Source organism: Salminus brasiliensis, chromosome 17, assembly GCF_030463535.1.
Source record: "Salminus brasiliensis chromosome 17, fSalBra1.hap2, whole genome shotgun sequence".
NCBI classification, from domain to species: Eukaryota; Metazoa; Chordata; class Actinopteri; order Characiformes; family Bryconidae; genus Salminus; species Salminus brasiliensis.
In genome coordinates, this window is record NC_132894.1 from 20,818,511 (window position 1) to 20,843,877 (window position 25,367).

Genomic DNA, 25,367 nt, shown 5'->3' on the forward strand with positions numbered 1-25,367 from the left:
TACCAAGATGGAACATTTGGAACCAGGCATCTCAAGACATGTGAAAGAGATAGAAACAGAAAGGAGGGGAAAAACACAGAGGGTTAGGGAGAGCTCAGCAGGGGGGCAGCTCAGCACATAGGGGAGAGAAAAAAAAAAGGAGAAAATGATGATACGTTTAGGAGATGTCAGATAAGACTGATGTCCGGCCTGTAAAGGAAGTAGATTAGAGAGACTGCAGAACTGATCAGGAACCTGTGAACAGAGAGCAGAACAGTCCAAAACATGTTAGTATCTATACAAGCTACATCAGCAAGGGTAACAGTACAGTGCATTGATGGATTATCTGGAAGCTTGATCATAAAGGTAAGTTTTTAATCTGGATTTAAACACAGAGAGTGTGTCTGAACAGTCCCGAACAGCAACAGGAAGTTTATTCCAGAGTTGGGGAGCCTTATAAGAGAAAGCTCTTCCTCCAGTGTTGATTCTCCTAAAGCGAGGAACTCACAGAGGGCCAGCGTCCTGCAAACGAAGTGTACGTGACTGGTTGTAGGTTTTAGAAGTTTCCCAAGATATTGTGGGGCCAAACCGTTTAGAAGGAGTATTTTATAATCAACACGAAATTTAACTGGTAACCAGTGCAGGGACGAGAGAATGGGACTAATATGGTCAAATTTCCTAGCCCTAGTGAGCTCTCTAGCAGCTGCATTCTGAACGAGTTGGAGCTTTTTTAATGGTTTACATGAACTTCCAACCAAAAGAGCATTACAGTCATCCAATCTAGAAGTTATGAATGCTGCACCAGCTTCTCTGCATCATGTAATCATGTCATTACGCAGCTTGGCAATATTACGTAGGTGGAAGAAGTCAGTTTTAACCATGTAACAGATGTGTGCATCAAACGAGAGGACAGAGTCAAAAACAACTCCTAGTTTTTTTTTTTTTTTTTACAGTGCTCCTGGGTAAGACTGAGAATCCATCTAAATCTACAGCAATATTTACATTTTTGGATTCCATATTTGGATCAATAAGTAAGACCTCTTTATGTCTTTAAGACAGTCTGTTATTTTATTCAGGCAGATAAGTATAGCTGGGTGTCATCAGCATAACCATGAAAGTCAAGTCAATGCCATGTTTGCAGATTATTTTGCCCAGCGGCAGCTTATAAAGAGTAAATACGAGTTCTCTGTTTAGAGGACGCAGATGCTGATGGGACCAAGGCGCTAGCCTTTTCTTAATTGGTGCAACACGGTCAGGATTAGAGCGGAGCACAGACAGCATATCATGTTTCATGCTCAGGATCTATAGGAAGAGATGGGCAGGAGATGGTTAAATCTGGAAGGTTATTAATAAATACACTAGCTGTAGAGGTTGTTATGGTACGCTTGCTCATAAAGCGAGGCTGCAGGGGAATATCCCGGTTTAAGGCTACATGGTTAGGTAGTGGTCAGAGATGGAGTCGGGCTGGGAAATGCTGACTGCTTCAATACCCAGGGTCAGAACTAGATGTGTAGGGTTGCATCTATGAGTTGGACCTTTAACATTTGGAATGAATCCCAAGGCATCTAAGATTGATTAAACCCAGTTCTAAGGGGTCCTGAGACTTCTCCAAGTGAATATTAAAATCTCTGACAATCAAAGCCTTATCAGTAGAGATAGCTACCTCTGATAAGACGTCAGCCAATTCACTAAGAAAATCTGTATAAAGTCCAGGAGGACGACAGACTGTAATAAACAGAAAAGAGAGCTGCTTTTTAGAAGCTGGGGAAGAGCCTGCCACTTTCAGAGTAAGCTGAGTTTTGGATTATGTCTAGAACTGAAACATGGACTGAGGCTACGCCGCTGCTGTGACCAGACCTGCAAGGAGAACTGCAGGAGTTCAAGCCTGGGGGAGTTGATTCATTCAAAGCAATGATTCATTAGCTTTAACCTCCATTTCACAAAGACACAGTGAACTGAGGAGGTTTTCAGTAATAATCTCAGTGACAGAGACTGCTTTAGCTTCTAGAGATCCTACATTTAACAGCCCCAACTTAATGCGGGAAACACGAAGCGCTAATGTTGATTTAATTAGGTTGTTAAAATTGATTTTCTAACATCTACAATTGCGGTTTATATGGGGGACAGACACAGTCTCAGCACTGTAGGGTTTGTCCGATCAGTTATATGACGGTGATCCTGGTAAAGGACTATTCCCCACACCATGCAAGAAATGTCAGAATGACTGGTTTAAATGGAGTAAAAACTCTCTAATTCACCTACCCGAGTGGTAGGACTTGATAGAGCCAGTCAGTCGTAGCGGACCACCTTCCTGATGTTCCCGGAGAGAACGACAGACCCCAGGCGGCTCGGGTGAAGCCCATCTCTACGGTAGAGGGCTGGACACTCCCGAAAACTCTCCCAGTTGTCTCTGAAGTCCAGCTCCAACGCTGCCGCACCAATCCCGAAGCAGCAGTGGAGCGAAGAGTCGCTGACTCTCTTACGTCACTGAACGCAGTCACGTGTCAAGGCGCGTCAGTTTCCCGGTCCCGCTGCAGACCCGAGCGCAACGAGCTGAATATGAACTAAAATATACAGCCATTAATGTCTAAACCACCGGCAACAAAAGTGAGTACACCCCTTAGTGAAAGTTCCTGAAGTGTCAATATTTTGTGTGGCCACCATTATTTTCCAGAACTGCCTTAACTCTCCTGGGCATGGAGTTTAGCAGAGCTTCACACTGGTTGTCACTGGAGTGCTTTTCCACTTCACGGAGCTGACGGATATTCGAGACTTTGCGCTCCTCCACCTCCTGCTTGAGGATGCCCCAAAGATGTTCTATTGGATTTAGGTCTGGAGACATGCCAGTCCATCACCTTTACCCTCAACCTCTTTAATAAAGCAGTGGTCGTCTTAGAGGTGTGTTTGGGGTCATTTTCATGCTGGAACACTGCCCTGCGACCCAGTTTTCGGAGGGAGGGGATCATGCTCTGCTTCAGTATTTCACAGTACATATTGGAGTTCATGTGTCCCTAAATGAAATGTAACTCCCCAACACCTGCTGCACTCATGCAGCCCCAGACCATGGCATTCCCATGCTTGACTGTAGGCATGACACACTTATCTTTGTACTCTTCACCTAATTGCCGCCACACATGTTTGAGACCATCTGAAACAAACAAATTAATATTGGTCTCATCAGACCATAGGACATGGTTCCAGTAATCCATGTCCTTTGTTGACAGGTCTTCAGCAAACTGTTTGTGAGCTTTCTTGTGTACAGATCTCAGAAGAGGCTTCCTTCTGGGGTGACAGCCATACATTTTCCCATTCAACCTTTGACAGAGCTCCATGTGACGCATCAGGTTCTCTGCTCTGTCAGATCAAGAATATTCTACTGGGCCTATTAGAAATGGTAATATCCCTATACTAGGACTAGCATCAGAAAAACCGGAATCTGTACCTTGTAGGTTTAGACTTAAAGCTCCCAATAAGTCACGTCCTAGTAAATTCACAGGGCAATGTGTGGAGACTATAAACCAGTGTTTTACTGTTCTATTACCCAATTTCACCTTCACAGGACTGCACAAATGTTCTGTGAGTGGTAAGCCTGAAACATCCACTGTTAGAATTGTGTCCGTACTGAAACTGCTGCACCCGAGTCAACCAAAACGGAATTAATTTCCCAGCAAATCCTTACGTTTGGAATGGGTTCCTCACTGGGTTTCTAAATGCTCTTTACAGACTGACTACATTTTCTCCCACCTTATCCTATTCAAGCTCTAATTTGAACAGCTTTGAAAAATAACATTGTTACTGTACAATAATATTATTTTCTAAAAAATTGAATTCGAATTCCTTTACAAAATTCTCTAGATTGAACAGTACTGAGAAGTAAACCTCCTAAAATCTGTTTTTTAATATTTACATTCTCAGCGTTGTTTAAACCGGAGAAATTTTCAAGGATCCAAATTTATTAAAATTTGAAGTTTTAGACAACTGTGAGACATGATATCAAAGGGATCCGGGTTAAAGTAACCTGAAGGTCTAAGAATATGCCGTCTCGTCTCCTTCCGTTTATTCTAAATTCGTAAGGCAAACGGTCCAATTAATTTACCTACAGTCACATCGGGTACAGAGTCTCGGAGTCAGTAGAGCGCCTGAATTGACTCAGAATCACTCATTGGGATGACGGCGGCCGCCTCTGTCGGTTTCTGATCCTGTCTCTAAACTCTGGACCCAGAGGAATATTGGGATCTCGGTGGAACCTCCAAAACTGCGGTAGTCAGATTTGCTTCTCCGCGCACTGTTACAAAGCCACCATCTGTCTGTTTCTGAAAACAACGTATACATTGAATATTGAAACGCCTGAAAAGATTCCCCCACAATATTGCAGCGTCAACGTACAAGACAAGAAAACCAGACTCACTATTTGACATTTTTTGTGGCACAGACTGAATTCAGCTTCAACCTGTAACCCGGAACCCAGCTGTGCAGTGAAAACACACATACACACATTGAAAACACACAATGGACAGTGAGCACACATGCTTGGAGCGGTGGGCAGCCATTGCTGCGGTGCCCACAAAAGAAGGTGAAGGGTCTTACTTAAGAGTGGCAGTTTGCTGAGCCCGGGTATTGAACCCACAAAGTTGTCATCAATAGCCTGGAGCTCTAACCGTTGATGCCATCACTGCCTCTACAGCCAGCATCAGATTCAAAACCTTGAACCACTGGCCTACAAAGCCAAAAAAAGGACCAGCCCCTGCGTACTTAATGGCAAAGGTCAAAAGACCGATCCGCACCAAGAGCCTTTCGAGCTTCAAGTACAGCTCGGCTCGACCCGCCATCCCTCAAAATCCATGGAAGACAAGCTTCCAGGCTTTTTTCTGTCCTGGCACCAAAGTGGTGGAACGAGCTTCCCCTGGGTGTCCCTGGGAGTCGCTTGCTGTCTTCAAACGCAGACTGAAGACCCACCTCTTCCGAGAGTACTTGGGCAAATTGCAAGAGTGGTCTCCTTACTGACTTAGAGGTATCTTTGAATTTTTAGCTTATTCAAACTAGCTGAGGTTATTCTTGGGTAAACAGCAAAGCACTTTTGCAAGTCACTCTGGATAAGAGCGTCTGCTAAATGCTTTAAATGAGTCGATCAGATTTATCGTTTTTAATCAATTGTGAATTTACACTCACTGAATTTACACCCTCACTGACATTTAAGGTGGACCTTCTTTTAAGGTAATACTGAGTTTACAGTGACACTGAATTTTAGGGTGGAAGACAAAAATTATTAAGTTGGCACCTGGAACACAATAACGACTACCTAGCAACATCACAGCAACTATCTGTGAAACCACAGGAACTGCCTAGAAGCACTAGATCAACCACCAATGATGCCATAGCACGCACCTAGCAACTCCATAGCAACCACCTCGCAAAACCATAGCAATGACAAGTGACACCATAGCAACCACCCAGCAATCCAATAGCAACCATCTGAAAAGCACTGTATATTGTTATTCCTTTTCATCTTATTATTATTCTTGTTTCTTCCACACATTTGTGCGATTAAAACAGGCCGAACCGCTTAACGTACAGACGCGGTTCAAACACCGTTTCGTAGATAATCACGCTGTGCGGTCTACTACGTATTTTTGGAGTCGATCCAATTGATCATTTTTAATAAATTTCATAGAAACGCACTGACGGAATGTTGGACAGCGTGATGTCACACTCTCACACACCACACAGACTCACGCACGGAGCCCAATGTCTCCCATGCTCACAGCCTAATGCTCAGCAGCAGCAGCAGCAGCACACAGTCAGTTCTTTAAGGTGGAACTGAGCTTAAGGTGGAATTGTGCTTAATTAGCACAGGATTTTAAGGTGGAACTTCTTTTAAGGTAGTGCTGAGTTTACACTGACACTGAATGTTGAGGTGGAACTTGAAGCAATCACTTAAGATACCTAAACAACCACCTTCCAACACCATAGCAACGACCTAGGACACCATAGCAACACCATAGCAACCACCTAGCAACAAAAAAGCAACCATCTGGGACACCATAGCAACCACCTAGCAACACCCAAGCAACCACCTATGACACCACAGCAAAAACCTAGTAACTCCATTGTAACAACCTCAGACACCAAAGCTACTACCTGTGACACCATCGGAACCACCTAACACCATAGCAACACCATAGCAACCACTTGTGACACCAAATCAACCACCTGGGACACCATAGCAACCACCTGTGACACCATAGCAACAATCTAGCGACACAACAGTAACAACCCGAGACACCAAAGCAACCACCTAGCAACACCATAGCAACCACCAAGCAACGAAATGGCAAACATCTGGGACACCATAGCAACCACCAACAACTCCATAGTAACAACCTAAGACACCATAGCAACTTCCTGTGAAACCATGGCAACCAGCTAGCAACACCATAGTAACCACCTGCGACACCATAGCAAAGACCTACCAACTCGATAGTAACAACCTAAGACACCATAGCAACTTCCTGTGAAACCATGGCAACCAGCTAGCAACACCACAGCAACCACCTAGCAACAGCATAGCAACTTCCTGTGAAACCATGGCAACCAGCTAGCAACACCATAGCAACCAGCTAGCAACACCAAATCAACCACCTGAGACACCATAGCAACCAGCTAGCAACACCATAGCAACCACCTGAGACACCATAGCAACCACCTAGCAACACCATAGCAACAACCTGTGACACAATAGCAACCAGCTAGCAACACCACAGCAACCACCTAGCAACAGCTTAGCAACTTCCTGTGAAACCATGGCAACCAGCTAGCAACACCATAGCAACCAGCTAGCAACACCAAATCAACCACCTAGCAACACCATAGCAACAACCTGTGACACAATAGCAACCAGCTAGCAACAACATAGCAATGACCTGGGACACCATAGCAACCACCTAGCAACACCATAGCAATCATGTGGGACACCATAGCAACCACCTCTGACACCATAGCAACAATTAAACAAACCTGTCAATAACTAACCCGAACACAAGAATCTATTTTATATAAGTTTTTTTCTACTCCTCTTTCTTGCAAAGTCATCCACTAATTCATCAAAATTAAGCTGTCTGACCAAATCTGATTCAATGGCCAGAAGTGACCGTGAGTTCTGGCAGTTTTGGCGCATCCTAATCCCGAGTTAATTCTTAATACGAGCCAGTTTGGAGAATGAACGCTCCCCTTCACAATTTGTGATAGGCACAGTCAAAAAAAAATTATATGTAGACATTTGGAAAGGTTGACTGTAAATTCAAATTGATCATGGTTTTGAGCATTTTACTAGGACATCTTTCTTTTTCTGTTATGAATGACTTGTATTGTATCAATTCATCTGCCAGGCTCATGTTCAGCTCTGAGTGAGTTAGCCTTTAAAGTGAGCTCACTGTTTGACATATTGTCAAGCATGAAAAGAACATCAAATAGCTCAGTTAAGTGTGTGTTTGCATTCAAACTGTGGTTGAGACAGGACACAAGTTTGTCAATGACAACATTGAAAGTTTCGATCCTTTCCGTTAAATGCCACACCTGGCTCTGCACCATCAGACATAATTTTGCGCTTCTTTGTTTGCTGGAGGTCATGCCTGTTCCCTTGGGAGTCAGCAGTGGTGACATTATGCTTCTGCAGCCGCAGGCTTGTGGCTTGGAACCTCTGTAGTACTGTGTCCCAGAAGCATGCCATGAAGGCCATCTCCAACGTGTCCAATTTGTCAGAGTGCAGAGGCTTCACTTCGAGTTACACATTTCTCCTCCATATCTTTAGACATATCATTCAATGCCTCTCTCAGTTGTGCATAATATTTCCAAAGAGCCTCAGCTGACTCAGCTTGTGCGCTCCATCGAGTACCTGACAGTGATTTCAGTGCGAGTTTGATATCAGTATCACAGAAAACCTTTCCCCACCTGTGTGTAGATGATGTACAAAATGTGTACATTGCCTGTACAAAGTAAAAAAAAACAACCAGCTTCTGGGCTACTGTCAACAGCACTGACACCAACTAAATTCAGTGAATGTGCTGCACAGGGGACGTAAAAAAAAAAAGGGGTTTATTGTTTAAGATGAGCTCGGACTCTATTGTAGTGGAGTCAACTATAACAGAGAAGTATTTTTGATTCCTTGATCTCATTAACAATTGCCTGCTTTGTTCTCTGTCCCATCAAATGGATAAATTCTGCTCAGCTAGGAATGGGTCAAATTTGGCTAAGAGTTCTATGCTGCCCAAAAAATTACCATTGTGGGCTGATCTAGTCAAGCCCAGATGAAACTAGTCAAATGGCTTGTTGTTTTCACATAAGTGAAATCATACCCTTGGCCAAATTTAATTCACATTTAATTGGTGTCAAAGATAGCATTCATCAGACAAATTGCTTGTCTTAAATTTAAATAATTGCAAAATTGCTAAATTAATTTGTCTCTGCACTGCAAAAATTGAACATAATAATTTTGAAACAATACAAATTCAGAAATATTAAGTAATGGCCTGAATTGCGAACAAAACATCTGTTATTAAATATGGTAGCTTGCCTGGCAATTTGTAGGTCCCTAGAAAGTCAAGGAACTATGGTAAACGACTTCTATGGAAGCAGGGGCCCTCGTGATCGAGGGCCCTCTAATGGTATGCCCCGCTCTTCTCTAGGGCCCCCTGGTAGGGGCTTTCATAACCAGGGCCCTCTAAAAAAATAGGCCCCCCTCTTTCCTAGGACCCCTAATAGCCAGAAGTTAAAGTCAGAGCAGTGCCACAACACCTCATCCATTTTTTGTTATAAGGGGCCCAAAAGCATGGCTAGGGCATGGCAAAAGGTCCTGGGGTCAAGTCCCTAATAGTCAGAGGATCCTTAAAATGGAGGTCCCTCAGAAATAAAAATATATTGCTAAATCTTCCTGACTGGTCCCGGAACAGGGCAAGACGTCAGTCTTCTCAGTGTATGCAGGGCGTACTTTTCGTCTGTCGAAAGGCACTGCAGTCTTTCTGAAAGTTTCAGGAAATCCTCTGCACCATTAGGTCCTTGCTTTCTCAAATATCCATACCGTAACAGATGTTTACAAACACTGTTTGAGTGCTCATATACTGCAACTTCATTAGAAAGTTCATCTAAAGCCAAGTAATCATAAACAAATCTACATTCACTTAAGTTTTTGTCTAACACAAACATACAACAAATCTCCTTGTTCTAAAATGAAATCTAGATCAGTGTTTGTAAGGTCTGTGCACTCATAAAGAACAGCTAGAAACATGAGAGAATTACAAGTACACTGCCTGTTCCTGGAAGACCCCCATATCTTACATCAGCCTGACTGAGTGAAGCTTGTACAACAGTGATGGTACTAAGCATGGTCGCCTGGGTCTTACTCACCATGCGCTGGGTCACTGTAGGCTGACCTGCTGCTACACACTCAGGCTCCCTGCTTAGCCTCCAGCAGTGCTTCTGAGCCTCTGAACGCTTTCCCCTCCGCGGCGTGCTTCAGAAGCAACAGCAGTGTCTTATAAAACACCTAAAAAAAAATCTCAACTTTAAAAACAGCTGTAAAAAATCTTCTTCTCCAAGTAACTTGTGCAGGAGGAAAACAAATTCACAAAGTTAAACATACAGAACAGATATTTCCGTGCTGTGGGCTAACATGAGCTAAAGCTAAAGAGTGGCTAACACGAGACTCAATGCTAATAACCGACTTAATGGACTGAGAATTATAGATAAGCTGACACGTAAGGGTTAACAAAATACAAAAACCTGCTCATGAGAGGCTATTACTCATCATTCAGAGTTAGGATTATAAAGTCACTAAGCATTGTGGGATATCTGTGTAAAGGCAGATAGTAATGTATTAATTGTATATGTAAATGTATAAAAGTAATTGATGCTGCGATATTTTTTATTTATTTTTTTTTTTACTTTACTCGTTACTTTGCATTAACAAATAAATGAAGTGGCTCCTGGGTCAGAATTACGATAAACATATATGCATGTTTTAGTGAGAGTCTGTAAGTTTACAAACACAACTGTCATGTCAGTAATCCGATTAATGACTTTACATGCACCGGAGTAAATGGTAATTGATAACCTCCAAAATACATGATTTACACAGTAATTAAATTTTTATAAAAAAAAAAAAAAATTATTACATGCACCAACGACCTTTAAGCCGTGTTTAACCAGCAGTCCGGGGAAGTTACAGCAACATCAAAGCGGCCCAAGGGTCATCAGTGAGTTGGTAAGGAAAACGTGCTAGATTTGGTGTCGCTGATGCGTCACATTCGTATAGAAAGTGTCTTAGGTTGGAAGACAACCACTCACCATTGGGTAAGACCATACAAAATGAACAATATTCATTATTCTTTGTAACATAGTGATTATGTGTAAATTAGTTTTATTATTCAATACAATTTACAGATTTGATTAACAAAGATCACAAATTTCTATTGAACAGCATAGACAAGCTGCTCTAAATCGCATTCATGACAATATTCTTCAAAAACATACATACATACATCTTAGACATTTGTGTGATAAAAAAGAAACCGATCAATGTTTGTAAAGTGATTGAATCACTTGTAATATCTAACTGAGAGAAATGTAGATTGGTGTGTGATTTTCTTTTTAGACTTCATTGATTGAGTTTTGAATAAAACAGTCAACTAAACAATCTGTGGAATCATTATTTCAAACAATGTCATCTATCAACATGTCAAATCTTATGAGGTCAGCGTATTACACGCCATCTAATTCTGGTTCATGTGGTGGTAAAAATCGTTTGAAACGGGGTGTTTTAGAAAATACTGGAGTGCACCTGTCTGATCAACAGGTTTCAGATACAGCATAAGTACAAAAGAAACAGGGCTATAGTATACGGTATTGACTAAATTCCAAGCTGATCTTGTTGATATGAGTATATATTCTGAGGAAAACAGCGGTTAAAAATACATGCTGACATGTATTGATGTATTTAGCAAATACTCATAGGTCCGTTTATAAAAAAATAAAAGTCAGGTTTGGAAGTTTCAAAGGCCTTCAAGCCAATACTAGAAGAAGGTAGAGTACCTCGAAAGTTACAAACTGACAGGGGTAGAGTTTTTCAATACAAATTTTTAAAATGTTGTGTCAAAAAACAAAATGGGTAATGAACTAAAAGCCTGCATCATAGAACGATTTAACCGAACATTAAAAATACACATGTGGCAATATCTAACTACTATAAATTCCTAAAGGTATATTGATGTCTTACAAGATATAATGAGTGGGTACAACAATAGCCAACATTAGTCAACATTGTATCAAAATGAAGCCTGTCAATGTGACAAAAAATGAATCTATTGTGTCTAAAACATTGTATGGTTTGAGAAACAAACTAGACAAGAAAGCCACATTTAAGTATAAGATAGGTGATGTTTCACGTATTTCTAATGTTAGGGGGCCATTTACAAAGGGTTATGAGGAGAACGATACAGAGTTTTTCACCATATCAGACTGCATCCAGCAACAACCACCTGTTCATAGATTGAAAGATTATGAGGGTGATATTATACAAGGTAGTTTAAATGAAGAAGAGTTAATGCAAAGATTATGCATTCAAAGATTTTAGATAAAATAAAACCATTGAGAAAAAGAAAAAAAAAACATTGTTTTTAGTGAAATGGTTAGGTTGGCCATCAAAATTCAACAGCTGGATTCCTGAAAATGATGTAGTGGACATACAAAAGCCTTAAAGGTGCGTAACTGTGTGAACTTGTTCATTTACCTCAAAGGACAAACATTGGTGACAACGGTTTTTGTGTCACATTACCATGCAATTTGTCTGGGTCTGTGTACCCTGATAATAAAATTTCTAATTATAGAACAGTAGGTATGATAAAGTTCCAGTACCCACAAACATGGGAACATGTGAGGTAGACGCCACGTTTACAGTAATTGATCAAAAATCGTCCAAAAGAGCAAAGGTTCACCTTCCAACAAGTCAGTGACTCAAGACAACACAGGAATGGCTTAGAGACAACTCTGTGAATGCTACTGAGTGGCCAACCAGAGCCCTGCCTTATCAAAAATCCACCCTATCAAAAATCTTTGGAGAGCCCTGAAAATGGCTGTCCACCAACGTCCATATCCAACCTTACAGAGAGGATCTGCAGAAAAGAAAGGCAGAAAATCCCCAAAACCAGGTAAGCAAACCTTGTGGCATCATACCCAAGAGGACTGGAGGCTGTAATCACTGCCAAAGGTGCTTCAACTAAGTACCGAGTAAAAGGTGTGAATACTTATGTCAAAAATTTTGTTTTTCCTTTTCAATAAATGAGCAAAAATTTCTAAAACTCTGTTTTCACTTTGTCATAACGGGTTAAACATGGTGCCAGTGTTAGAAAGCTGAATATTTTCCTTCATAAGACCAATTTTATTAAATATGTATATGTCCTGTGTCAGATTTCTCCTTTATATGTATTATTTACAGTTATTAATTTAAGTTACTTTTAAAAGCGTTTAAATTGTTGTAAACACTTTGTTTTCTTAAATTAGTTTATCATTTCTAATTTAGAGAGTCAGAAAGTCTTTTTATTCAGGTTTAGGAGGGACTTTTATTTTGACAGAAGTTCGTTCGCTACTCCTCCACCACCACAGCCGGTTTTCACCTCTGCTGACTGGTTCGAGGTCCTCGGCTCTTCACTTGCTCCGGTAGCGAGGACAGCTCCTCAGGGCGGTGTTCTCACTGTTGGAGGTTCTTCTGTAAAACACTGAAAAGTATCGGAGCCCAAAGAGGACCGCCACGGTCTCCTGTTTTCTCTTGTCGCTATTCTCCGCCCGACGCGGAGGTCCAGAAGGAGCCCTGCCGCTTCAGAAAAACACAGACGAGAGGATTATAAGCAAACATTCATCACTGAAAAAAACAACGATATAGAGGGATTGTGCTGCTGCTGCATCCTAAGGGTAGGAAACCTGGTGAATAATCATCTCCCCAGACTATCAGTATTCTCCTCCTGTTTTTAGTGTGTGTGTTGTGAACAGAAGGGTCAGCTGGGTTCTGTGTAAAGCCATGTTTTATCTAGATAATAAAGGAACCATGGATCCAGGTTCCTCCAGACTGTTTGAGAGCACACAGTGACTTTCACCTGGATTAGACTTTCCTTCAAATCCCTCTGGTCGCTCCATACAGATCTCAGTATTAATCAGAGCGGTCAAGTAGGCTGTTGTAACGTCCATCTGGTGAAGCTAAAGGTCGGACTGTGTGGTCATCTGCATCAGAGTGTATAACGTCTGCAGTTAAAGAGGTCTCCTTGTAATCCATCCCATTGCTTGACTGTGCATGACAAGCTCTGTGGTACATTACAGACCCTGTAGTGATGGTCAGCATTGGTCAGTGTCTGGTCTTCAGTATCTGACTCAGTCAGCTGAGTACTGAGGCGCTCTCCTATCTCTCTTTGGAGAGCGTGTACTATCGCTAAGTAGCTTTTACGGTTTCACCTTTTAGTTTTCTGAAAGTTCACAGACTGCACCTGAGTGACCCTCAGTAAACGCCAGAGTGTCTCTACAGCCCTCTTTAGCACACTATGATCTATAGGACCAGCTTGGTCAGTGTTTACTAGATCAAGTACTGCTTTTGCTCGTGTGTCAGGTTCTTAGTTTCTACTCTGAGCCTAAACTGTGAAGCCTGCATACAAGAGAAATCTGCTCAGTTTATCAACCTTACTCTTGACTTCCATGTTCTCCACTGCATCCAGTAATGTGGAAACATCATAATTACAGGGATTAAGGATTTCATGCTGTGTTTTAATGTTGCAACCATCACCACTGTGGTCATTGACTACATTCAGGTAATAAAGCCTATTGTAAACTTGATACTTGGTTTATTGTGGCTATGTTCTCCACGTCCTTGGTGAGAGTTCACAGAGGCTGTCGCTGTTTCAGTCTAAATGCATCTACTCCCCAAGGTTTTAGCTATTGCAGTTACTCGTGTGGAAGTAGAATCACCCCGCAGTGATTTAGGGTGGTTCAACATTGCGATATGCAGTTTTACCGTCAGTTGTTGTATATGTACTCAATTTCCCACACTGTAACCGCTCTGGCCAATCGGGACAAAGCCAGATCGCTGGAGTTTTAGAACGTGCCCCTGAAGCTCATCAGCTCGGCTACTTAACCTTCCCCTGTTTATCTCCTGTGTGCTTGTTTGCTCCGTTTTGCTTTGTGTTCTGACCTATTTATGTTTAGACTCTTTTGCCCAGTTTTGTCAGTCTTTTATACCAGACCTCTGCCTGTTTCTCTTCTTCTGATTTTGCCTCAGCCCTTCTCTTATGGTTGCCACAGCTCTGGTTTTGACCCTCTCCTGTTTACTGATTAAGAAAAACTTGTTCGCCTTGTGTGGTTTAGAAAGAATCTGAGTGACCAAGCACTAACACTATCTCTGATGGAGCTCTGAGTGATCTGCTCGAATTCTCTAGAGTATTAAGGCAGGTGCACTACCAGAATCTCTGAGTGCGTGGTTTTGTCTACTCATTGACATGACTCCTCTATAGCTGACGTCCAACATGCAGGCTTCGTCTCACAAATTTTGCATAGTACCTTGTCTAAACTGGTGCATTGCAAAACAGAGAAAACATGAACACTGTGGTGTGGAGATTGCTTGCCATTCCCTGCGGTTTGCTTGTTAATAGCCCAATATTGTTGGTTATCGCGACAGCTCTACGTGGAAGTGGTTGTGGCGACATCTTCCCAATTTATAGGTCTATGCACAACCCGAATGTCAGGTTCTGAAGCTAAATGCCCGACAGCTAGTGTCATCATTAATAACCTTCCAGATTTCTCCTTCCCATTTCACCCTAAAGATCTAGAGCATGTAACAGATGATCTGTAGATTGTGCTCTGTTCTAGCCTTGATAGTGTTGCTCAGAATCAAACACATTTGGTAGATAAAGCACCATGGTATAATGACCAGACCTGTACTCTGAAACCGATCACTTGTAGCTGTGAACGTCAACGACAAGCAGAATTAGTCTTGTAGAATGCAAAAAAATAATTAAATTAATTAAAATAATTAAAGCCAATCATCTTTATCCTCTCTAATATATACCACTGTTGAATATGCATGTAGACTGTACATCTGTTGAACACAGACTTAAATGTTAGTCAAAGTAATTTTCCATCGTTTCCAGTTAAAAACGGAAGGAGGACGTTTGTTGCTTTTAAAATGAAAAGTGTTTAAATTCTCACACTTACTATATTTATTTTATTTAAGGCCATATTTCAGTTTATATTCTGCTTATTGCGCTCGGGTCTACAGCGGGACCTAGGAACTGACGCGTATTGAAACGTGATTGTGAAATGCTGTTTCGATGCAGTTCTGCTTTAAAAGAACGAGACGTGAATCGACACAGAATGTCGAGCGACTGTCCCTACTTTATAGTCTTTAATATCAGCTCTGTCTTCTTCATCTGAGACAGTTGTTGTGATCCTTGTGCTCTCTGCTCCCTGTGTTACTGTACAGTACTCTGTCTTCACTGACCATCATTTGCGTTTCTGTCTCTGTGTTTACTCTAGGTTCGGAACATGGCAACCGCAGAGGGACGAGCTCTCCAGGCGCTTTGCAGGGAGGACGTCAAGCTTGACCCGCAGATCCAGCTGCTGTTGTAAAGGCACTCCAAAGTCCATCGATGGAGACATCATCAGGGCTTCCAGCTCTTCAGTTTTCTTATATTAGAATCCTTACCCAGGTACTTCCATTTGATGTAGTTATTGTTACACATTAGTTTATTAGATTGTGTTTAACCTCATTTACTTTGTTAACATTCTGAAAATAAAGTCACATTATTAATGAACAGTGATGTTGTAACAACTGTTTCTTTAAAAATACATGAATCAGGTTGACTTATGAGATGATGAAAGTGATATATTTTATTAAACACTTGACTACTATGAATTACTATGAATTTCCTGTTTACAGAGAAAAAAGGGTTTAAGAGTTACATACACACAAAAAGTATCAAAATGGTTATCACATTGTTTAAAATGGTGTATGAACATGATTTAGAATATTAATAAGTTAAACAAATTAGTAGAGCTAATTGCTGTACATGGCATATAATAAACAATACTAGAAATGCTAAGATTAGTATACAAACTCCAATCAGTGCAATGATCTTGTTGTAAAAATAATGCACAACTAAAATTACAGCAACACATTTGGATAAATGTGAAACAGAAAAATATATAACAGACTATAAAGTGACTTGAGAGACGTGCAGCTCTTAATCCAGTGGGAATTGTTGCTCGTTAGTCTGGAACACTGGCACTGTGGAGAATCAAAGTTATTACACAAAAAATGTGGTTATTGTTTTTTGGGCTAGTTCTTCGACACAGTGTGATGTACAGTTGAAACTAGACGTTTACATATACTATATAAAATTAAAAAATAAAAACTCGCCATTTATTTCTCACTGTCTGACATGAATTTAGAATAAACTTTTTTCCGTTTTAGGTCAATTAGGATTACCAAAATGATTTCTTTAAAATATATTCGCTAAATGCCAGAATAATGAAAGGGGGATTTTTTTAAGGCAATTTTTATGACTTTCTTCAGAGTCAACAGTTTAAAAACATTTTATTAGTATTTGGTACCATTGTCCTTAAACTGTATGACTTGGGTCAAACATTTTGGATATGCTTCCACAACGTCTCACAATAGTTGGCAGGAATTTTGGCCCATTCCTCTTGACAGAACTGGTGTTATGAGCCATGTTTGTCGGCCGCCTTGCTTGCACAAGTCATTTCAGCTTTGCCCATAAATTTTCAATAGGATTGAGGTCAGGGCTTTGTGATGACCACTCCAAAACATTGACTTTGTTCTTCTTAAGCCACTTTGTAACCAGTTTGGCAGTTAGCTTCGGCTCATTGTCCATTTGGAAGACCCATTTGCGCCCAAGCTTTTAACTTCCTGGCTGATGTCTTGAGATGTTGCATCAGTATTTCCACATAATGTTCTTTCCTAATAATGCCCACAACATGATGCTGCCACCCCTGTGTTTCACAGTTGGGATGGTGTTCTCAGGCTTGCAAGCTTCCCCCTTTTTCCTCCAAACATAACAATGGTCATTATGGCCAAACAGTCACATTTTAGGTTTGTCAGTCTTTTGGCGTAATGGCTTCCTCCTGGCAGAGTGACCTTCAGCCCATGTCGATACAGTATCTGTTTCACTGTGGATAATGACGCACTCTTAACAGCTTCAGCCAGCATCTTCTCAAGGTCTTTTGCTTTTGATTTGGGTTGATCTGCAAATTTCGGACCAAAGCAAGTTCATCTCTGTGACACAGAACCTGTCTCCTTCCTGAGCGGTATGATGGCTAGACATTTCCATCTTGTTTGTACTTTTTAAAAATGTTTGTACAGATGAACGTGGCACCTTCAGGCATCTGGAAATTGCACCCAAGGTTGAGCCAGACTTGTGCAAGTCCACAATTCTCTTCCTGATATCCTTGGTGATTTCCCATGATGTTACACGAAACAGCAGTGTGTTTCAGGTGTGCCTTAAAATATATCCACAGGTGTGTCTCTAATTAACTCAGATGTTGCCAAAAAACAATCAGAAACTTCCAAGACATGACCTCATTAAATGGGTTGTCCCAAATTTCTTTAAAAGCATAGTGATCTTGGTGTATTTAAGCTTTGAAGAAAGTAATAAAAAATGCCTTAAATCCCCTCTCTTATTATTACACATTCCTCATCTGGGCTGTCATCACCTTTTCCTTTTCTTCCTGATCATCTGTTCCCCAATCAAAACTGTCAAATTTGAGATTAATAAATACTAGGAATCATATTAAAAGTACATTTACTTCTCCAGCACTGCTCAAAACAATGATTTATAACTTACACACTGTTCCTGAGGTCATTGATCTCAAGTTTATTCATGTTTAGGTTTTTGTTGTCTTGGACACTCATATTCTGAAGACTATATGATAAAGAATTTAACACTGTCAGCATTGGTGTGGATTGCAGCTACTATTTTTTGTCTTATATTTAGTAATATTTACCTCTTCTCCAGGACTTCAGAGGCATCCATGGTGCTCTCCAGAGCTTACAACCCTTCTTCTATATGTGCTAGATCTTCTCTGTACAGATAAAATTGTTCTATTTGTAAACTTGTAGGCCATCAATAATATTATAATTCTGTTTTGATGATAGGATATTTAATTCACAATGTGGTTTGAAAACATATTAGTTAGACCGGTCTGAAAGTGTTCCACTTGATGAACACCCAAAACTGGACAAGGGCTAGGGGTGCTTGGACATTCAAAGCTAAAAAAAGAATAAACCACAATCAACTTACATTTACACAGAAAAGTGTACATTTCACTAAAATATGAAATTACGATGTAGTGAAATCTAGCTCTCTTGGTAAAGTGATATCCTCTCATGGATTCTCTTACCACTGTTACGCCGATGACACTCAACTCATGCTCTCTTTTCCACCGTCTGACACACAGGTTTCTGCCCGCATCTCAGCATGCCTCGCTGACGTCTCTTCTTGGATGGCGGCTCCCCACCTCAAACTCAACCCCAGCAAGACGGAGCTGCTGTACATCCCGGGAACTGCTGGACCAAAAAACGATCTTGCCATCACCTTTGAGAACTCACTGGTCACTCCTTCTACAGAAGCTCGAAGCCTTGGTGTAGTCATGGATGATCAGTTATTGTTCTCAAGTCATGTTGCAAACGCCGCCGAATCTCTAAAGAGTCCGCCCAGGTGCTTGTTCAGTCTCTCGTCACTTCCTGACTTGACTACTGCAACTCTCTTCTGGCTGGTCTCCCTCTGCGCACCATCTGGCCCCTGCAACTCCTCCAGAATGCATCTTCAATGTCCCTAAATTCAGCCATGTCACACCACTGCTGCGTTCTCTTCACTGGCTTCCTGTAGCTGCCCGCATCAGATTCAAAACCTTGACACTGGCCTACAAAGCCAAGAACGAACCAGCCCCTCCGTACTTGATGGCAATGGTCAATAGTCGTTCCGCACCTAGAGCCCTTCGAGCTTCAAGGCATCCAGGCTTTTTTCTGTCCTGGCACCAAAGTGGTGGAACGAACTTCCCCTGGGTGTCCGAACGGCCGAGTCGCTCGCTGTCGTCAAACTCAGACTGAAGACCCACCTCTTCCGAGAATACTTGGATGAATAGAGTACTATGGTCACCTTATTGTCTTGTGTTTAGCAATGTCTAACGCTTAGAGGTATCTTTGAACTATTAGTCTATTCTAACTAGCTAAGGTTTTCTTGGGTAAATAGCAAGGCACTTTGTAAGTCGCTCTGGATAAGAGCGTCTGCTAAACGCCATAAATGTAAATGTACATATAAATCTGACCACATGCACAAATTCAGTCACAAATCTGAGTAATCTCTACTAAATGTGTAGCTATATGGATTTTATTAGCTACGACATAGAAACAGCGTTATTAGCAAGCAAAGGTGTCAAAAGTATTCATTCATTACTCAGGCAGGGTTTAAAAAGACTTCTTTAAAAGTTGAAGTATCAATTTAAGCTTTTACTCTTACTTTAAAAGTGTAAAAGTAATGGTAAGTGGTTTTTATACTTGAAGTATAAAAGTAAAAGGTTGGGATGTATTGTAATGGAACAAAAAGTCAAACTTCAGAGGCATGTTATCAATATCCTTTATTGAAATGTAAATGTGGTGTTTAGTTGGGACATTTCACTCTAATTTTCTTGAGTCTCTGCCATGGACATCTTCATTCTAGGCTACATACGTTTGCTATGTCCTTGTTGGAATGTAATGTGACATTCAGGTGCAGTTTGGCGACATTGGGCCAAATTTGAACTTCAGTCTTCAATAAAAATACAGGTAGTATGTAAATGTGAAATAATAAAAGCACATACAAGTGTCCGAGGGAAGGCAAGAAGAGAGAAAGTAAAAGTAAATATTAAAATAGATTCCAAACTGGGTGCTAACCAGCCCGTTCATTAACAGAGTCCATATTGTCTATTTAAGTCAAGACAGCTTGACAAATATTAATCTACCACTGCAGCCAGCGAAAGAGTATCAGATTCTTTTTAATTCCATTAACTGCATCAAATCGTTTAACCCCTTTTTGAAGCTAGGAGGGCTTTTCCTCTTCACATTTAAGCAATATAAGCAGCCTTGCTACTAATGTGGCAAAAGCCACCACATTTAGATACATCACATAGATAAAGCCTTTGAGGAGTCTCCCTTAATATTGCTGTTATAGGGGAAGGCTGGATCGGCTGTTTGAAAAGAACTCTCCTGAAAAGAGGTCAAAAACATAATTCCTAAGTGCATCAAAGGCAATAAAAATCAAAATGCTTCAGTAAATGGACATCAAAAGGACAAATGAAAACCAATGTGTGTGAATGTGACGTAGTACATCGTGAATTTGTGGGGTATAAAAAGTGATTCATTCTGCAGTAAACGTAACGCCGGTGGAAGGATTCAGACCTTCATCTGATAAAAACCTTGCTGTATGGTGTCCGTGTGTTTCTCTACATTCCTAAGACTGACTGATCGAGTTGATTCTTTAAGCGCGGAGAAGATCTAAATCAGACTACCACAGTTTTGGAGGTTCCACAGAGATCCCAATATTCCTCTGGGTCCAGAGTTTTCAGAGACAGTTTCAGAAACCGACAGAGGCGGCCACCGTCATCCCAGCTCTACTGACTCTGTACCCGAAGTGACAGTAAGCTAATTAATAAGATCAGTTGCCTTAAGAATTTAGAACACATGGGACACACAGGAGAAGATGGGATGCTGTTTAAAAGGGATCTGGGTTAAAGTAATCCAAAAGTTTTAAGGGGGGGGGGGGTTTCGACTCAAATTCAGAAGATTTCCAAAGCATTGCTTTAAGATCATTAGAGTCTCACAGTTGTATGAACTGGACATTTCTTTGGATCTGGATTTTATTTCAATCCGAAGATTCTAAAATATTGTCTTGGAGTATTTCCATTCTCAGGATTGTTTAAACCTGAGAATTTTGCAGGCATCCAAATTCATTAAAATTCAAAGACACTAAGACACTAAGATTTTAGGATATTTCATTCTCAGTACTGTTCAACCTACAGAATTTGTTTGTAGAATCTGGATTTATTTTTAAGAAAGAAAATCAAAGAATTTAAGGCAAGGTTTTGGAAATGATTTATTTCTCAGGGCTGTTCCGATTAGAATTATTTTTATTTATTAGGAATTTTGAAGGTTCTAAAACAAGGGAGTCTCAAGTGAGGGTTTATATTACCAAAGAAAAAAGATGGACATCTCTAGCTGCATTTTCAACTCAACATTGTGACTTACTGGGAGCTTTCAATCTAAAACATACAATGTACAGATCAGGTTTTTCTGCTGCTAGTCCTAGTATAGGGTTATTTCCACTTCTAATAGGACCAGTAGAATATTTTTGGGATCTGACAGAGCAGAGAACCTTTGATGTCTAACCTTGAGTTCATTTTTTAATTTTCATTGAGTTAATCTCTCCTTTAATGGCTTGGAGCAAAGTGTTACTGTCCTGCAGAAAGTCCTTTTTCTTTTAAAATCAGCTTCAAATTTGCTGCTTCCACTGGTTTTTTTTTTTTTTTTTTTATCTGCCCTCCATCTTGGTCCAGTGTTTGCTGAGATATCGCTACAACATGATTCTGGTTCTTCATCACGTTTTTTTTTCTGAAGGTTGGGTCGTCTTTTTACCTTTTAAACCTAGTGGCCATTCCTGCCTCTTCTTCCATGTGAGAATTATTGACTATTTTCGATAACACCTCCTAAGTCCAGTGGTGTTTTTTTTTTTTGTCACTTTTTGTCAGTAGAGACTTTCTTAAGCTGCCATTTGCCCATTTGGCATGATTATGGGATTGTGGGTTATGGGAATCCACCTAGATGAATTTCCGTAGGCTCGACAACCCCCCATTTAGCATCTGTGTTTAAGTCACTTTCTCCTGGAATTTTCTGGGGTCATCATGGCATCATATGTATCTCTAACATGAACAATTTTCAGGTGCTTTTCAAAGCCTGCAAAACTGCAGAGAACAATTATCCTGAGCACATCAGGCATTTTTTTTTCCTGCAGATGAAAAAACTTAGGTGTATCATGCAGTGATCTGCAAATGTAACATTATTCAACCATATTCAAAAACTATGCTGTCGGTTCTTTAACTTTTGGACTCTCTCTTGTGGTGCCTACATCACTACTATACACTGTTGTCTGGAGAAATGTGTACATGCTGCTGAGTGATTTGTCATAGCTTAGACTGAAAACCTTGAAAAGTTTATTGAATGCTGCCAACGAGGTCCTTCCCTGGCATAGTATTAGCTTCTTATCCATCTGCAGCTCTGTCTGTCCATCTGCAATGGTGTGAGGCTGACTATTTGAATGATCACCTACAAGCTGACTGTCCCCTGACAATCACTGCAGCAGGATTACAAGTACATGAAACCTGACGCAGTCAGTTTTTTTGATCCAGAAATTTCATTCTTTATTCTAACATACAAGTAGTGTCAGAATATAATTTTGTGTAGATAACATTAAATCTTTGTGGTTGGGATAAATTGTATGGACATTTTTATGTGCACAGAAACCATTCTGCCATGGAGGAAGGAAAAGGTGTGTTGATGTAAAATAGAAGCTTTTTTGTTATTTTTAAATAATTATAATGTTCAGTTGTTGTAACATGCCTTGTTGCCATTTCATGATCAATCTAAAGGACTTCTAAAGCACCTTCACTGACCAAGAACTCATTGACCACATTAGATGATGGGCAGTGGCTGGATGATGTTCTTTACAGATGGGGTAAATTTATGCACTTGTGACCCATACTAAGGGTATTGTGGTAGGAGAAGAGCTGGTACACCTTTCTAAGGCTTACCTGGTAGGGGGTGGCGCCTTTGAGACGCTCGGCACGTTGTGGGTTCGTAGAAAGTATGAACGAAGTCTCGTAAAATTTGCCCAATTATTGTTTGGTTCATTGTTCAGCTTTTGGTGGAAGCTGCAAAGCATTAATGTAGTGTGTTTCTCATCTCATTGCTTTATTGACTGCCAATATCTTAGACCAGTGTTATATCTTTAGATTAGTTGTTTCAATGTACAACCAATTAATAAATGAAAAGTAGTAAGTTTTTTTTTTACTGTAACATCGTAAATCGAAGTGAGTAACAAGCTTTGGGTCATTGTGGAATGTATGATTCACATGTACAGTGGGGAAAAAAGTATTTAGTCAGTCACCAATTGTGCAAGTTCTCCCACTTAAAAAGATGAGAGAGGCCTGTAATTGACACCATACGTAGACCTCAACTATGAGAGACAAAATGAGAAAAAAAATTCAGAAAATCACATTGTCTGATTTTTAAAGAATTTATTTGCAAATAATGGTGGAAAATAAGTATTTGGTCAATAACAAGAGTTCCTCTCAATACTTTGTTATATATCCTTTGTTGGCAATGACAGAGGTCAAACGTTTTCTGTAAGTCTTCACAAGGTTTGCACACACCGTTGCTGGTATGTTGGCCCATTCCTCCATGCAGATCTCCTCTAGAGCAGTGATGTTTTGGGGCTGTCGGCAGGCAACTCGGTTTTAAAGGTGCACGTACGTATTCGTCACTGTACAGTGTGGACTGTACAGCGAAATGTGTCCTCCGCATTTAACCCATCTGGTAGTGAACACACTCACACACACACACGTGTTAGGGGCAGTGAGTACACACACACACCCAGAGCGGTGGGCAGCCAACTCCAGCGCCCGGGGAGCAGAGAGGGTAAAGGGCCTTGCTCAAGGGCCCAACAGTGGCAGCTTGCCGAGCCCGGGAATCGAACCCACAACCCTGTTATCGATATCCCGGCGCTCTAACCGCTGAGCCACCACTGCCCATTTTCTATGGGGTTGAGATCTGGGGACTGGCTAGGCCACTCCAGGACCTTGAAATGCTTCTTACAAAGCCACTCCTTTGTTGCCCTGGCAGTGTGCTTGGGATCATTGTCATGCTGAAAGACCCAGCCACGTTTCATCTTCAATGCCCTTGCTGATGGAAGGAGGTTTGCACTCAAAATCTCACAATACATGTCCCCATTCTTTCTTTCATGTACACGGACCAGTCGTCCTAGTACCTTTGCAGAGAAACAGCCCCAGGGCATGATGTGACCACCCCCATGCTTCACAGTTGGTATGGTGTTGTTTGGATGCAACTCAGCATTCACTCTCCTCCAAACACAACGAGTTGTGTTTGTACCAAACAGTTCTACTTTGGTTTCATCTGACCATAAGACATTCTCCCAATACTCTTACGGAACATCCAAATGCTCTCAAGCAAACTTCAGACGCGCCCGGATATGTACTGGCTTAAGCAGGGGAACACGTCTGGCACTGCAAGATCTGAGTCCCTGGTGGCGTAGTGTGTTACTGACGGTAGCCTTTTTAACGTTGGTCCCAGCTTTCTGCAGGTCATTCACTAGGTCCCCCCGTGGGCTGAGATCTTGAGTGGAGCCCCTGATCGAGGGAGATTAGCTGTGGTTTTGTAGGTCTCCCATTTTCTGATTATTTCTCCCACAGTAGATTTCTTCACACCAAGCTGCTTGCCTAGTGCAGATTTTCAATTTTTAGGTGCAGATCTACAATTTTGTTTCTGGTGTCCTTCGACAGCTTTTTGGTCTTCACCCTAGTGGAGTTTGGAGTGTTGACTGTTTGAGGTTGTGGGCAGGTGTCTGTTAATGAGTTCAAACAGGTGCCATTAATACAGGTAATAAGTGGAGGACAGAGAAGCCTCTTAAAGAAGTTGTTACAGGTATATGACAGCCAGAAGTCTTACTGTTTGTAGCTGACCAAATACTTATTTTCCACCATTATTTGCTAATAAATTCTTTAAAAATCAGATTTTCTGAATTTTCTTTCTCATTTTGTTTCTCATAGTTGAGGTCTACCTATGATGTCAATTACAGGCCTCTCTCATCTTTTTAAGTGGGAGAACTTGCACAATTGGTGACTGACTAAATACTTTTTTTCCCCACTGTATTTATAATTTGGTGGTTTTGTAGGGAAGTTTGTAGTGTTCACTTATTTATTTAATTAATTTATTTTATTTTATTTTTGTTGCGCCCTTTAAGTTCTTGTATCTCATTGTGTTTGTTTCATGGTTGTGCTACTGACTTCCTATATATCCAGTTAAATGGATAATTGGTACTTGAGGTTGTAATACGACATTTTCTAATTTTTACTAATGTTTACGCGCAATCATTTTACATATTGAGTGTTCTAATAAAATAATATTATGTGCAAAGTTATCATCATCTTAATTCACCTTTGGTAATTACATACCAAACCTGAGTGGGAACTGGTGGGATTGGTTAACCTTTTACAACCATTAGATGGTGTGGTAGCTC